The following is a 12,486-nucleotide window of genomic DNA, read 5'->3' as shown; positions in this document are numbered from 1 at the left end:
AGGGTTACTATGACCTCTTTTTCTCTACCACAAAGATAACTCGCTTGATTTTGAGCTACTTAATTATTCACACGTTGAGCCTAGTGTTATTAGGGCCAGACAAGATATTGAGCAGTGTAGCAGCGTCACTATGAGAACAAAACAGTATAGAGAAGCAAGATTATTTCTCAGGTGAGTGCCTTTATTATTTGCACAGAGCAAACTAGCAATCACTACAAAACTCACTAAAAATTAGTCGACAGCCTATCAACATTATGTAAATACACTATTTGATCGAACATCCTTATGTGATGGGAATTGACCACTACACGTTACGAGAGATAGCCCTGCCAGTACAGGAGGAGAAGCAGTAACAGCAGATCGGATCGATCAGGAGAGCTCAATACTTTCGGACATGGATTAGCCATTGGATGTCACCTGAGTAAGACCTGTCAGGGAAATTTCAACCGTTATAAATCCACCGAAGTCGACTGTTGGTGGAAACATGAAGGAACAACCACAACTTTACCAAATGGTTGATCTCATGTAGTATGAAACCAACCAAAGGAATCACTCGTGACTTCAGAAGTGCTACCAGAAGCTCAGCTTTTAGAATCACTGTCTGCAAGGAATCAAGAAGAGAGAGGTACAAAGGTCAAGTGGTTCCTCATAAGTCACAAATTTCTGTAGGCAATGCTGAGCGACGCTTGAGGAGAGATTAAGAGCGGCTCGGCTGGACAGTGGATGGCTGGAAACGAATGACTTCGAGTAATTAATCACACTACACGCTGCATCACGAGTGTACTCGCTTCGGCGGCACATATACTAAAATTGGAACGATACAGAGAAGATTAGCATGGCACCTGCACAAGGATGACACGCAAGAGTCCTAAGGAAATGCAATCCGAAAACAAAGGAAGTAGGTTACAGTACATTTGTTCGCCCACTGCTTGAATATTGCTCACCAACGTGGGATCCGTACCAGATAGGGTTGATAGAAGATATAGAGAAGATCCAACGGAGAGCAGCGCGCTTCGTTACAGGATCATTTAGTAATCGCGAAAGCGTTATGGAGATGACAGATAAACTCCAGTGGAAGACTCAGCAGGAGAGACACCCAGTAACTTGGTACGGGCTTTTGTTGAAGTTTCGAGAACATACCTTCACCGAGGAGTCAAGCAGTATATTGCTCATTCCTACGTATATCTCGTGAAGAGACCATGAGGATAAAACCAGAGAGATTAGAGCCCACACAGAGGCATACCGACAATCTTTCCACGAAGAATACGAGACTGGAATAGAAGGGAGGACCGATAGAGATACTCAAAGTACCCTCCGCCACACACCGTCAGGTGGCTTGCTGTGTATGGATGTAGATGTAGATCAATCCAATGAAAGGGCTTGACTTTGGTGACAGCTACGAGTATGTTACTTGCAATTAAGTGTAGTGCCAACAGTGAAGTACGACGGAGGCAGTGTTACAACATTCGAATGTTTCTGACGTTTTGCGTGTGTTCCCCTTATTGCAGTATATAGCAAAGGAAAAATTCAGGGACGATGATTATATCAGTGTGATAGTGCATTCTGTTGTAAAGCAATATGTGTGAGGCAATGGATTGTGGACAAAAACATTCCTGAAATCAACTGGTCTGACCAGAGACCCGACTTGAAACCACGAAACACTTTCGGAATGAGTTAGATCGTATGCTCCGCTCCAGACCTCAGGATCTAACGTCACTATCTTCTCTGGTTTCGTATCTTGTGAAACAATGGGCTGCCATTATCCCAGAATCAGACATCTCATTGAAAGTGCTCCCAGCAGAGTTCATGCCGTAATAAAGCCGAAGGATAGACACGCCTCTTAGTAATGATCAGTAATAGGTAATCAGTAATAGGTGCCTTGCAGCAATGGTAACACCGGTTACTGCCGGATTACCAAAATTAAGCGCTGTAGGGCATGGCTAACACTTGGATGGATTCCTGTCCGGAGCCGGCAAGTGCTGTCGGCAAGGGGGATGCACTGAGCCCTTACGAGGCCAATTGAGGAGCTTTTTGACTGAAGAGTAGCGGCACCGGTCACGAAAACTGACAACGGCCGGGAGAGCGGTGTGCTGATGACCACATGACGCTCCGTACCCGCATGAGGTGACGCCTAAGGGCAGAGGGGACATGGCAGACGGTCGGCACCGTTGGACCTTCGTTGCCTGTTCGGGCGGTGTTTATGTGTTTGTTGATACTTCCTGTCAGCTATCAGTGCTGACAGACAAACAACACTGCTCGGAAAAACCACAGAAATCAATATTGGACACGGCACGACACCGCCTGCAGCGCCTCACTTGGGCTCGTGACCATAAAGGTTGGACCGTAGACGACTGGAAAACCGTGGCCAGATCAGATGAGTCCAGATTTCTGTTAGTAAGAGCTGACGGTAGGGTTTGAGTGTGACACAGATCTTACGAAGTCATGGGCACAAGATGTCAACAAGGCACTGAGAAGGTCCGATCATTGGCCGGAAACCGTTATGTTCGGCTGCTTGAAGACCATATGCAGCCATTCGTACAGTTCATGTTCCCAAACAAGAAGACGCCCTGTCACGGGTTTGTGGGCAACTCGACCGAATGGTTTGGCCACCCAGATAGCCTGACATGAATCCTATCGAAGATACACTACTAGCCATTTAAATTGCTACACCACGAAGATGACGTGCTACAGACGCGAAATTCAACCAACAGGAAGAAGATGCTGTGATATGCAAATGATTTCAGAGCATTCACACAAGGTGGGCGCCAGTGGCGACACCTACAACGTGCTGACATGAGGAAAGTTTCCAACCGATTTCTCATACACAAACAGCAGCTGACCGGCGTTGCCTGGTGAAGCGTTGTTGTGATGCCTCGTGTAAGAAGCACAAATGCGTTCCATCACGTTTCCGACGTTGATAAAGGTCGGATTGTAGCCTATCGCGATTGCGGTTTATCGTATCCCGACAATGCTGCTCGTGTTGGTCGATATCCAATAACTGTTAGCAGAATAAGGAATCGGGGGGTTCAGGAGGGTAATACGGAACGCCGTGCTGCATCCCAACGGCCTCGTAACACGAGCAGTCGAGATGACAGGCATCTTATCCGCAGGGCTGTAAGGGATCGTGCAGCCACGTCTCGATGACTGAGTCAACTGATGAGGACGTTTGCATCACAACAACCATCTACACGAACAGTTAGACGACGTTTGCAGCAGAATGGTACTATCAGCTCGGAGACCATGGCTGCGGTTACCCATGACGCTGCATCACAGACAGGAGCGCCTGCGATGGTGTACTCAACGACGAACCTGGGTGAACGAATGGAAAAACATCATTTATTCGGATGAATCCAGGTTCTGTTTACAGCATCATGATGGTCGCATCCGTGTTTGGCGACATCGCGGTGAACGCCCATTGGAAGCATGTATTCGTCATCGCCATACTGACGTACCACCCGGCGTGATGGTATGAAGTGCCATTGGTTACAAGTCTCGGTCACCTCTTGTTCGCATTGACGGCACTTTGAACAGTGGACGTTACATTTGAGATGTGTTACGACCCGAGGCTGTACCCTTCATTCGATCCCTGCGAAACCCTACATTTCAGCAGGATAATGCACGACCACATGTTGTAGGTCCTGTACGGGCCTTTCTGGATACAGAAAATGTTCGACTGCTGCCCTGGCCAGCACATTTCCAGATCTCTCACCAACTGAAAACGTCTGGTCAATAGTGGCCGAGCAGCTGGCTCGTCACAATACGCCATTCACTATCCTTGATGAGCTGTGGTATGGTGTTGAAGCAGCATGGGCAGCTGTACCTGTACACGCCATCCAAGCTCTGTTTGACTCAATGTCCAGGCGTATCAGTGCCGTTATTACGGCCAGAGGTGGTTGGTGTGGGTACTGATTTCTGAGGATCTATGCACCCACATTGCGTGAAAATGTAATCAAAATGGTTCCAATGGCTCTGAGCACTATGGGACTTAACTTCTGAGGTCATCAGTCCCCTAGAACTTAGAACTACTTAAACCTAACTAACCTAAGGACACCACACACATCCATGCCCGAGGCAGGATTCGAACCTGCGGCCGTAGCGGTCGCTTGGTTCCAGACTGTAGCGCGTAGAACCGCTCGGCCACTTTGGCCGGCGAAAATGTAATCACATGTCATTTCTAGTATAATATATTTATCCAATGCGTCATCTGCATTTCTTCTTGGTGTAGCAATTTTAATGGCCAGTAGTGTATATTGAATCGAGAGGCCAGTTGATTCACAAAGTCCTGCACCTGAAACACTTCGCAGTAATTGGCGGCTATAGAGGCAATGGGGCTCAATATTTCTGCAGGGGACTGTAACGACTTGTTGAGTGCACGCCACGTCGAGCTGCCTGGCAAAAAGAGGGCCGACTCGATTTTTAAGGTATCCCATGACCTTTGTTACGCCAGTGTATTATGCGGCGAAAACTTATGAATTCACATCACAGCAGTGTTTCCAGTATTTATGACGAAGTTGTATACTTTTCTTTGAAAAATAAAATTAGACTCTTATCAACTAAATTCTTAAATGCTCTGTCGTGAAAACTAAATCCGTTAGGATCTGCATTGGTATAACAAAAAAGACTTGCAAATTTTCTTATGATCTCGTAACATGCTAAGTCAAAACGCAGACGTAAGCGAAGGAAAGCCGATTTGGTGAGAGGATGGTTGACAGAACATGGTAGTTACAAAGCAGAGTCAATCCGTCTTGAACCGAACGCTGAGGCCTCGCTGGGTCTTCGCAAGGCGCAAGGCGACGCTCCCTGACTCAGCGGGAAGAAGCCAAGTTGGTTAATTACGAGCAGCGCGGTCACCTGAGTCATTAGCTGACGGCGCGGCAGGCAGGGGCGGGCCACAGCTGCGAGCGAGGCTGCAGGCGGATCGATGGTCGCGGCTAATCGGGGCCCTCTATTTCCTCTGACAGATTGCCGCCGATTGCCTGCTGTATTCATCAGGTTGGGCGCCAATCCAGGCGCCGCGCTCTAAGATTCTGCGCCGCTGTGCTCAGCCAGTTCCGCAGGACGCCTAGGTGGGAAGGGGTGGGGAGCAGAAGGAGGAAGGGGGAAGGACGAAGAGCGACGGGCTGCACCCGAAATATCTAGTACCACCTGTGCTTGGCAAGTGTGATGTTACGTTGCTAAAACTTAAGTTCGAGGGACACCGCCTTGGAAAACCCTAACTGTTACTCTGAACCTTGGTCGGAGTCCTGCTTCAGTGCGATGCGTATTTTCCAGCGACTGATGACTTCGAGATGCCTTGATGAAGTCCGCACTATAGCTCTGCAGGAAACGGCCCACCTCCGAAATCATCCTGTCATTCCCAAAATGCCTGCCTGTGAATGAGGAAAAAGTCACAGGATTTTATGTGACAAGAATGTGTGGCGATGAAGCGAAATTTGATAGCGCAAAGAGCGGCATGTGTGCCCGTTCAGTATATGCGAGAAAAGCTTGCGGAGCAAAAGCAACTCTCTTGATAACTTCCCATGACGCTATGGCTTAACACCCTGAAACAGTCTGCTCACATTTTGTCTCATTTTTGCGTCATCAATCTTCTGACACGTACGATGCTATCCGCCACGAATTCATCTTCCTCGACAACCTCTTCATCTCAGAGTAGGTTTTTGCACACAACGACCTCAGTAATGTGCTGTGTTCCAAAACTTTAAATTATTTTATCACGTTATAGTAATGTCATTGCGTTGTAAATTTGCAGTATCCGTCGATTACGTGACTGTGTGATAGATAGAATTCTAATCTCTCTCTCCCGTCATTCAGTTTTAAAGGCTTCTGCCGATAGACCTCTTCACTGCCCCTTTTTGTGCTACCAGCCACTGGACCTTGCGACGGGGCGGTAAATAAAGAAGTGCGGTTGCAGAGTTCACACGAATGCATATACAAATGTTGGTTAAAAAATGTTATTGCAAATTTTTGCTCTCACGTAAGTCTCAGGGGATGATTTCCACACTTTTTTTTTCCTCATTTTGTTCGATTTTGTTCGTTGCCTCTGCTCGGGGCGGACGTCGTAAGACTGTTGTTGTTGTGGTCTTCAGTCCTGAGACTGGTTTGATGCAGTTCTCCATGCTACTCTATACTGTGCAAGCTTCTTCATCTCGAAGTACGTACTATATTCTACATCCTTCTGAATCTGCTTAGTGTATTCATCTCTTTGTCTCCCTCTTCGATTTTTACCCTCCACCCAGCCCTCCATTATTACACTGGTCATCCCTTGATGCCTCAGAATATGCCCTACCAACCGATCCCTTCTTCTGGTCAAGTTGTGCCACAAGCTCCTCTTCTCCCCAATTCTATTCAGTACCTCATCATTAGTTATCTGATCTACCCATCTAATCTTCAGCATTCTTCTCTAGCACCACATTTCGAAAGCATCTATTCTCTTCTTCTCTAAACTACACTCCTGAAAATTGAAATAAGAACACCGTGAATTCATTGTCCCAGGAAGGGGAAACTTTATTGACACATTCCTGGGGTCAGATACATCACATTATCACACTGACAGAACCACAGGCACATAGACACAGGCAACAGAGCATGCACAATGTCGGCACTAGTACAGTGTATATCCACCTTTCGCAGCAATGCAGGCTGCTATTCTCCCATGGAGACGATTGTAGAGATGCTGGATGTAGTCCTGTGGAACGGCTTGCCATGCCATTTCCACCTGGCGCCTCAGTTGGACCAGCTTTCGTGCTGCACGTGCAGACCGCGTGAGACGACGCTTCATCCAGTCCCAAACATGCTCAATGGGGGACAGATCCGGAGATCTTGCTGGCCAGGGTAGTTGACTTACACCTTCTAGAGCACGTTGGATGGCGCGGGATACATGCGGACGTGCATTGTCCTGTTGGAACAGCAAGTTCCCTTGCCGGTCTAGGAATGGTAGAACGATGGGTTCGATGACGGTTTGGATGTACCGTGCACTATTCAGTGTCCCCTCGACGATCACCAGTGGTGTACGGCCAGTGTAGGAGATCGCTCCCCACACCATGATGCCGGGTGTTGGCCCTGTATGCCTCGGTCGTATGCAGTCCTGATTGTGGCGCTCACCTGCACGGCGCCAAACACGCATACGACCATCATTGGCACCAAGGCAGAAGCGACTCTCATCGCTGAAGACGACACGTCTCCATTCGTCACTCCATTCACGCCTGTCGCGACACCACTGGAGGCGGGCTGCACGATGTTGGGGCGTGAGCGGAAGACGGCCTAACGGTGTGCGGGACCGTAGCCCAGCTACATGGAGACGGTTGCGAATGGTCCTCGCCGATACCCCAGGAGCAACAGTGTCCCTAATTTGCTGGGAAGTGGCGGTGCGGTCCCCTACGGCACTGCGTAGGATCCTACGGTCTTGGCGTGCATCCGTGCGTTGCTGCGGTCCGGTCCCAGGTCGACGGGCACGTGCACCTTCCGCCGACCACTGGCGACAACATCGATGTACTGTGGAGACCTCACGCCCCACGTGTTGAGCAATTCGGCGGTACGTCCACCCGGCCTCCCGCATGCCCACTATACGCCCTCGCTCAAAGTCTGTCAACTGCACATACGATTCACGTCCACGCTGTCGCGGCATGCTACCAGTGTTAAAGACTGCGATGGAGCTCCGTATGCCACGGCAAACTGGCTGACACTGACGGCGGCGGTGCACAAATGCTGCGCAGCTAGCGCCATTCGACGGCCAACACCGCGGTTCCTGGTGTGTCCGCTGTGCCGTGCGTGTGATCATTGCTTGTACAGCCCTCTCGCAGTGTCCGGAGCAAGTATGGTGGGTCTGACACACCGGTGTCAATGTGTTCTTTTCTCCATTTCCAGGAGTGTACATCCCTCGACAGAAATAAGTACACCATCGGAACCGCGCTAAAAAGTACATCTTATTTACTATGGTAAATTAATTTCTAGGATTATTCTATCGCCTGTAAATCAAGTTTTAGTTTTTGCAAAATTTCGCCACTTAGCGCAAATTTGTTTGTTAATATCTGTGCTGTAAAGTTTTAACACAGCGTCCCCTTAGAAAAATTATACAAGACTGTGCTTAAACTGACACACAATATTTTTAGCGCAACGCAATCTGACTTTCAGAAATCCCCACAAAAGAATGGCCCTGACTAACATTAACCTATACCTTTCACAAATTACTTACCTCACAAAAATCTTCGTTACTCAAGCTACAGCAATACAGCGAGCGCCACTACTGCCAGATAAATAACAGATTCAAACTACGGAAGGCACTAACTACTAGTAGGTATAGTTAGCAAATGAAAGATTTTAATAGAGAACAAACAATGTATTTACCTTAATAGTCATCAAAAGTCATAATATATACAGCAGCTCATGACATCCATTTTTACAAATTTCAAAACTCCGCCATTTCTCTCCCCACATCCACCACTGCTGGCGGCTCACCTCCAACTGCGCAACGCTACGCGCTGTTCACATCCAGCTGCCGCTGCCCAACACCACAATGGCAGACAACAATCCAAACTAGCCACAGACTGCACACAGCACAGCCAGTGATTTTCATACAGAGCGCTACGTAACGTTGCCAATAAGAAAACATAAACAGCCTACTTACAACCTGTATATAGCACCGTTTTTAGACGTAATCTATAGCGAACTACACACTGCGCTGCTCACAATCTTCATATCTATAATAATTAATTAATTATGGGCGATAAATATCAATAATAGTTTGCAAACAATGAGAAATATTGCAAGGTAAGTGTAGAGTATAACTTAACTAGTTTAAAATACGTGTGATGCCACCCAAGATATTATATAGTGCCATTCTTTACCTCATGATTTTCTATTGAATTTTATAAACAATTTTCCCTCAAACTTTGTTTATTGCTCTTTACGGGCTTAATTATTTATGGACCTTAACATGTGACTACGGCACTCGATCCGCTATGACGAAAGGTTTTTAATGAGTGCTCGCTCATCTTTCAGTATGCGTGATATTAACCGAATTTGAGGTTACTATACCTTTTGCGTCCCGTGACTTGAAAAAAAGATCGATCTTTCAGAAGGTGCATATTGATGACCACAATCCACTACCGCATCGCTCTTCACCGTAAGTTACATAGTTTTCGCGTAATGCGCTAAAAACCAAACAATGCGCCAAGCTGTAGGCCACGTGGCCGCCCGGTGGCGGAGACCATCACAACGACCGTTGCAAATCTCGCGCGGACGCGCCTCACGCTTCCTCGAATCGCGCACCATGCAACGCGCTCGCTCTCCACAAAGCAATCCTTGCATACTAGAAATATTTATCTAGTAACGGGGGGTTGTACCGTCACACTCTGGACCTGTGAACGACTTTCATACCACGAACAAACAGCGAAGGGTAAACAGCGCTGACACCACGATACTCCCAAACTGAAGGAAATTGTGCCAACTGTAAAATGCCGTAACACAATATCAAATCAAATGTCGCACTGAACTGGGTGCCTCCGGGAAGTACTGAGCAAAGCCGGAATAGGCCAAGCTTCGGCCCGCACGTACAGCTCGTGTGTGGATTGTACGCCGTGGCCAGCCATGCTATACACGCTAGCGTAGCAATGATTCGACATTATATCATCGACGAAACGAATCTGGTGGTACCTGGTCATAGCACATAATCCGTTACAGCCAAAATACTCACGTTTTCCACACGACAGTTGCTCTGTTAGTCCTTAAGCTCATGTTCACGCAGTTTGTATGAACAGTTGACCGTCTGTGCAAGATTTTCTACACCCCTGCTGTGACAAACGGCAGTCGTAGATCCTTCGCAGTGTTCAAATATTCGCGCACCTATCTCCGAGGTTTAACGACTGTGTCAGTACCGTGTCTTCTTAGTGCTCTGCTGATGCAATATGTGATTGTTTTTACTAATGGGAGGAAATCTTTCCCTGTAGTTGGATCTGTTTTAACTCAAGCTCCAGATCTGTAACGTTGCAGTGCCCTGTTGGTAAGAGTGTAAGAGGTCCATGATTAAAGAATTTGTTGCTAGCGCACTCGAGCAGATGTAATTTCGATGGATTGCTCACGCGCTGCCTGCGATATGTAAGCTGTAAGAGAATCTCAGACCAGAGAGCAGTGTTGTATGCAGTAGGAGTAAGTAGTTGCTAGCGAGCAGCCTGGTGTATGGCGTTGGCTGGCTCGGTCGTGTGGAGCGATGGCGGTGCCTGAGAGTTGTAGTTTAAGGTAGAAGCAGCCTCGCGCATGTGTACTATTGTAATATCAAGTCCCATGTAAATGTTTCTAAAAAAATCTCTTAATAATAATCTTTCTTATAAAAAGTATTTTTTGACAATCACTCACCACAATTTAAACAATTTACTAATTTCCTCAATCCGTGGTCATCCCGATTATTGCTAAGAAAAATCAGTTGTTCTTTTATACATGACAAATCTATCGGCCAGCATTGCACTGGGCTGTGCCACAAAAATTTATTATAAGAGCAGATATACACTCCTGGAAATTGAAATAAGAACACCGTGAGTTCATTGTCCCAGGAAGGGGAAACTTTATTGACACATTCCTGGGATTAGATACATCACATGATCACACTGACAGAACCACAGGCCCATAGACACAGGCAACAGAGCATGCACAATGCCGGCACTAGTACACTGTATATCCGCCTTTCGCAGCAATGCAGGCTGCTATTCTCCCATGGAGACGATCGTAGAGATGCTGGATGTAGTCCTGTGGAACGGCTTGCCATGCCATTTCCACCTGGCGCCTCAGTTGGACCAGCGTTCGTGCTGGACCTGCAGACCGCGTGAGACGACGCTTCATGCAGTCCCAAACATGCTCAATGGGGGACAGATCCGGAGATCTTGCTGGCCAGGGTAGTTGACTAACACCTTCTAGAGCACGTTGGGTGGCACGGGATACATGCGGACGTGCATTGTCCTGTTGGAACAGCAAGTTCCCTTGCCGGTCTAGGAATGGTAGAACGATGGGTTCGATGACGGTTTGGATGTACCGTGCACTATTCAGTGTCCCCTCGACGATCACCAGTGGTGTACGGCCAGTGTAGGAGATCGCTCCCCACACCATGATTCCGGGTGTTGGACCTGTGTGCCTCGGTCGTATGCAGTCCTGATTGTGGCGCTCACCTGCACGGCGCCAAACACGCATACGACCATCATTGGCACCAAGGCAGAAGCGACTCTCATCGCTGAAGACGACACGTCTCCATTCGTCCCTCCATTCACGTCTGTCGCGACACCACTGGAGGCGGGCTGCACGATGTTGGGGCGTGAGTGGAAGACGGCCTAACCGTGTGCGGGACCGTAGCCCAGCTTCATGGAGACGGTTGCGAATGGTCCTCGCCGATACCCCAGGAGCAACAGTGTCCCTAATTTGCTGGGAAGTGGCGGTGTGGTCCCCTACGGCACTGCGTAGGATCCTACGGTCTTGGCGTGCATCCGTGCGTCGCTGCGGTCCGGTCCCAGGTCGACGGGCACGTGCACCTCCCGCCGACCACTGGCGACAGCATCGATGTACTGTGGAGACCTCACGCCCCACGTGTTGAGCAATTCGGCGGTACGTCCACCCGGCCTCCCGCATGCCCACTATACGCCCTCGCTCAAAGTCCGTCAACTGCACATACGGTTCACGTCCACGCTGTCGCGGCATGCTACCAGTGTTAAAGACTGCGATGGAGCTCCGTATGCCACGGCAAACTGGCTGACACTGACGGCGGCGGTGCACAAATGCTGCGCAGCTAGCGCCATTCGACGGCCAACACCGCGGTTCCTGGTGTGTCCGCTGTGCCGTGCGTGTGATCATTGCTTGTACAGCCCTCTCGCAGTGTCCGGAGCAAGTATGGTGGGTCTGACACACCGGTGTCAATGTGTTCTTTTTTCCATTTCCAGGAGTGTATATGCGTTATCCGGCGGCTTCATTGAGGTAAGAATTTTCATTTTTTTATTCAGAATGATCTTCCAGGGCCATGACGCAGCGCTGCTGACGTCCAAAATTTACCAGTTTAAATTCACAGTCAATTATTGAAAGGTTATAAGTGAGCCACAATTTTTTATTGAGAGATTAGTCACATTTTATTATTGATACGTTACTGAATTTATTTATTGGGAGGTTACGCTAAATGTCAATGCTATACATAATCATATTTTCTTGTGGGGACGTTACACTGAGTCACATTTTTATTATTCCTAGGTTACGGAATAATAAACTGTTGGAAGGTTACGCTGGATGTTAAAGATATAAATAATTATATTGTTTTTACTGTTGGTTACGGAATTTTTTTAGTGGGGAGGTTACAAGAGTAGCTGTTCCTTGGGAAAATAGTTCTTAAATGACCGAACTCGTCCTCTGAGTATTGTGTTTCATAGGTTATTTTAGCCCTGGCCAGTACTAGAAGGAACACTTCCATTATTTACCAATACTTTAAGAAAAAAAACCAGCTACTCTCACAAAGACACGAAC

The 12,486-nt window shown here is 47.9% G+C and overlaps 1 non-coding gene across 1 annotated transcript; it reads left to right on the top strand.

Annotated features, from left to right (window-relative positions):
* Positions 1 to 780: 780 nt before the first annotated feature.
* On the top strand, positions 781 to 888 carry LOC126097047 (U6 spliceosomal RNA). Its single transcript, XR_007522085.1, has one exon. It is a non-coding gene; the product is annotated as a U6 spliceosomal RNA (small nuclear RNA).
* The last annotated feature ends 11,598 nt before the right edge of the window (positions 889 to 12,486 follow it).

This window comes from Schistocerca cancellata, chromosome 1 (assembly GCF_023864275.1).
Source record: "Schistocerca cancellata isolate TAMUIC-IGC-003103 chromosome 1, iqSchCanc2.1, whole genome shotgun sequence".
Taxonomy (NCBI): domain Eukaryota; kingdom Metazoa; phylum Arthropoda; class Insecta; order Orthoptera; family Acrididae; genus Schistocerca; species Schistocerca cancellata.
This window is presented reverse-complemented; position numbering and strand designations above follow the sequence as displayed.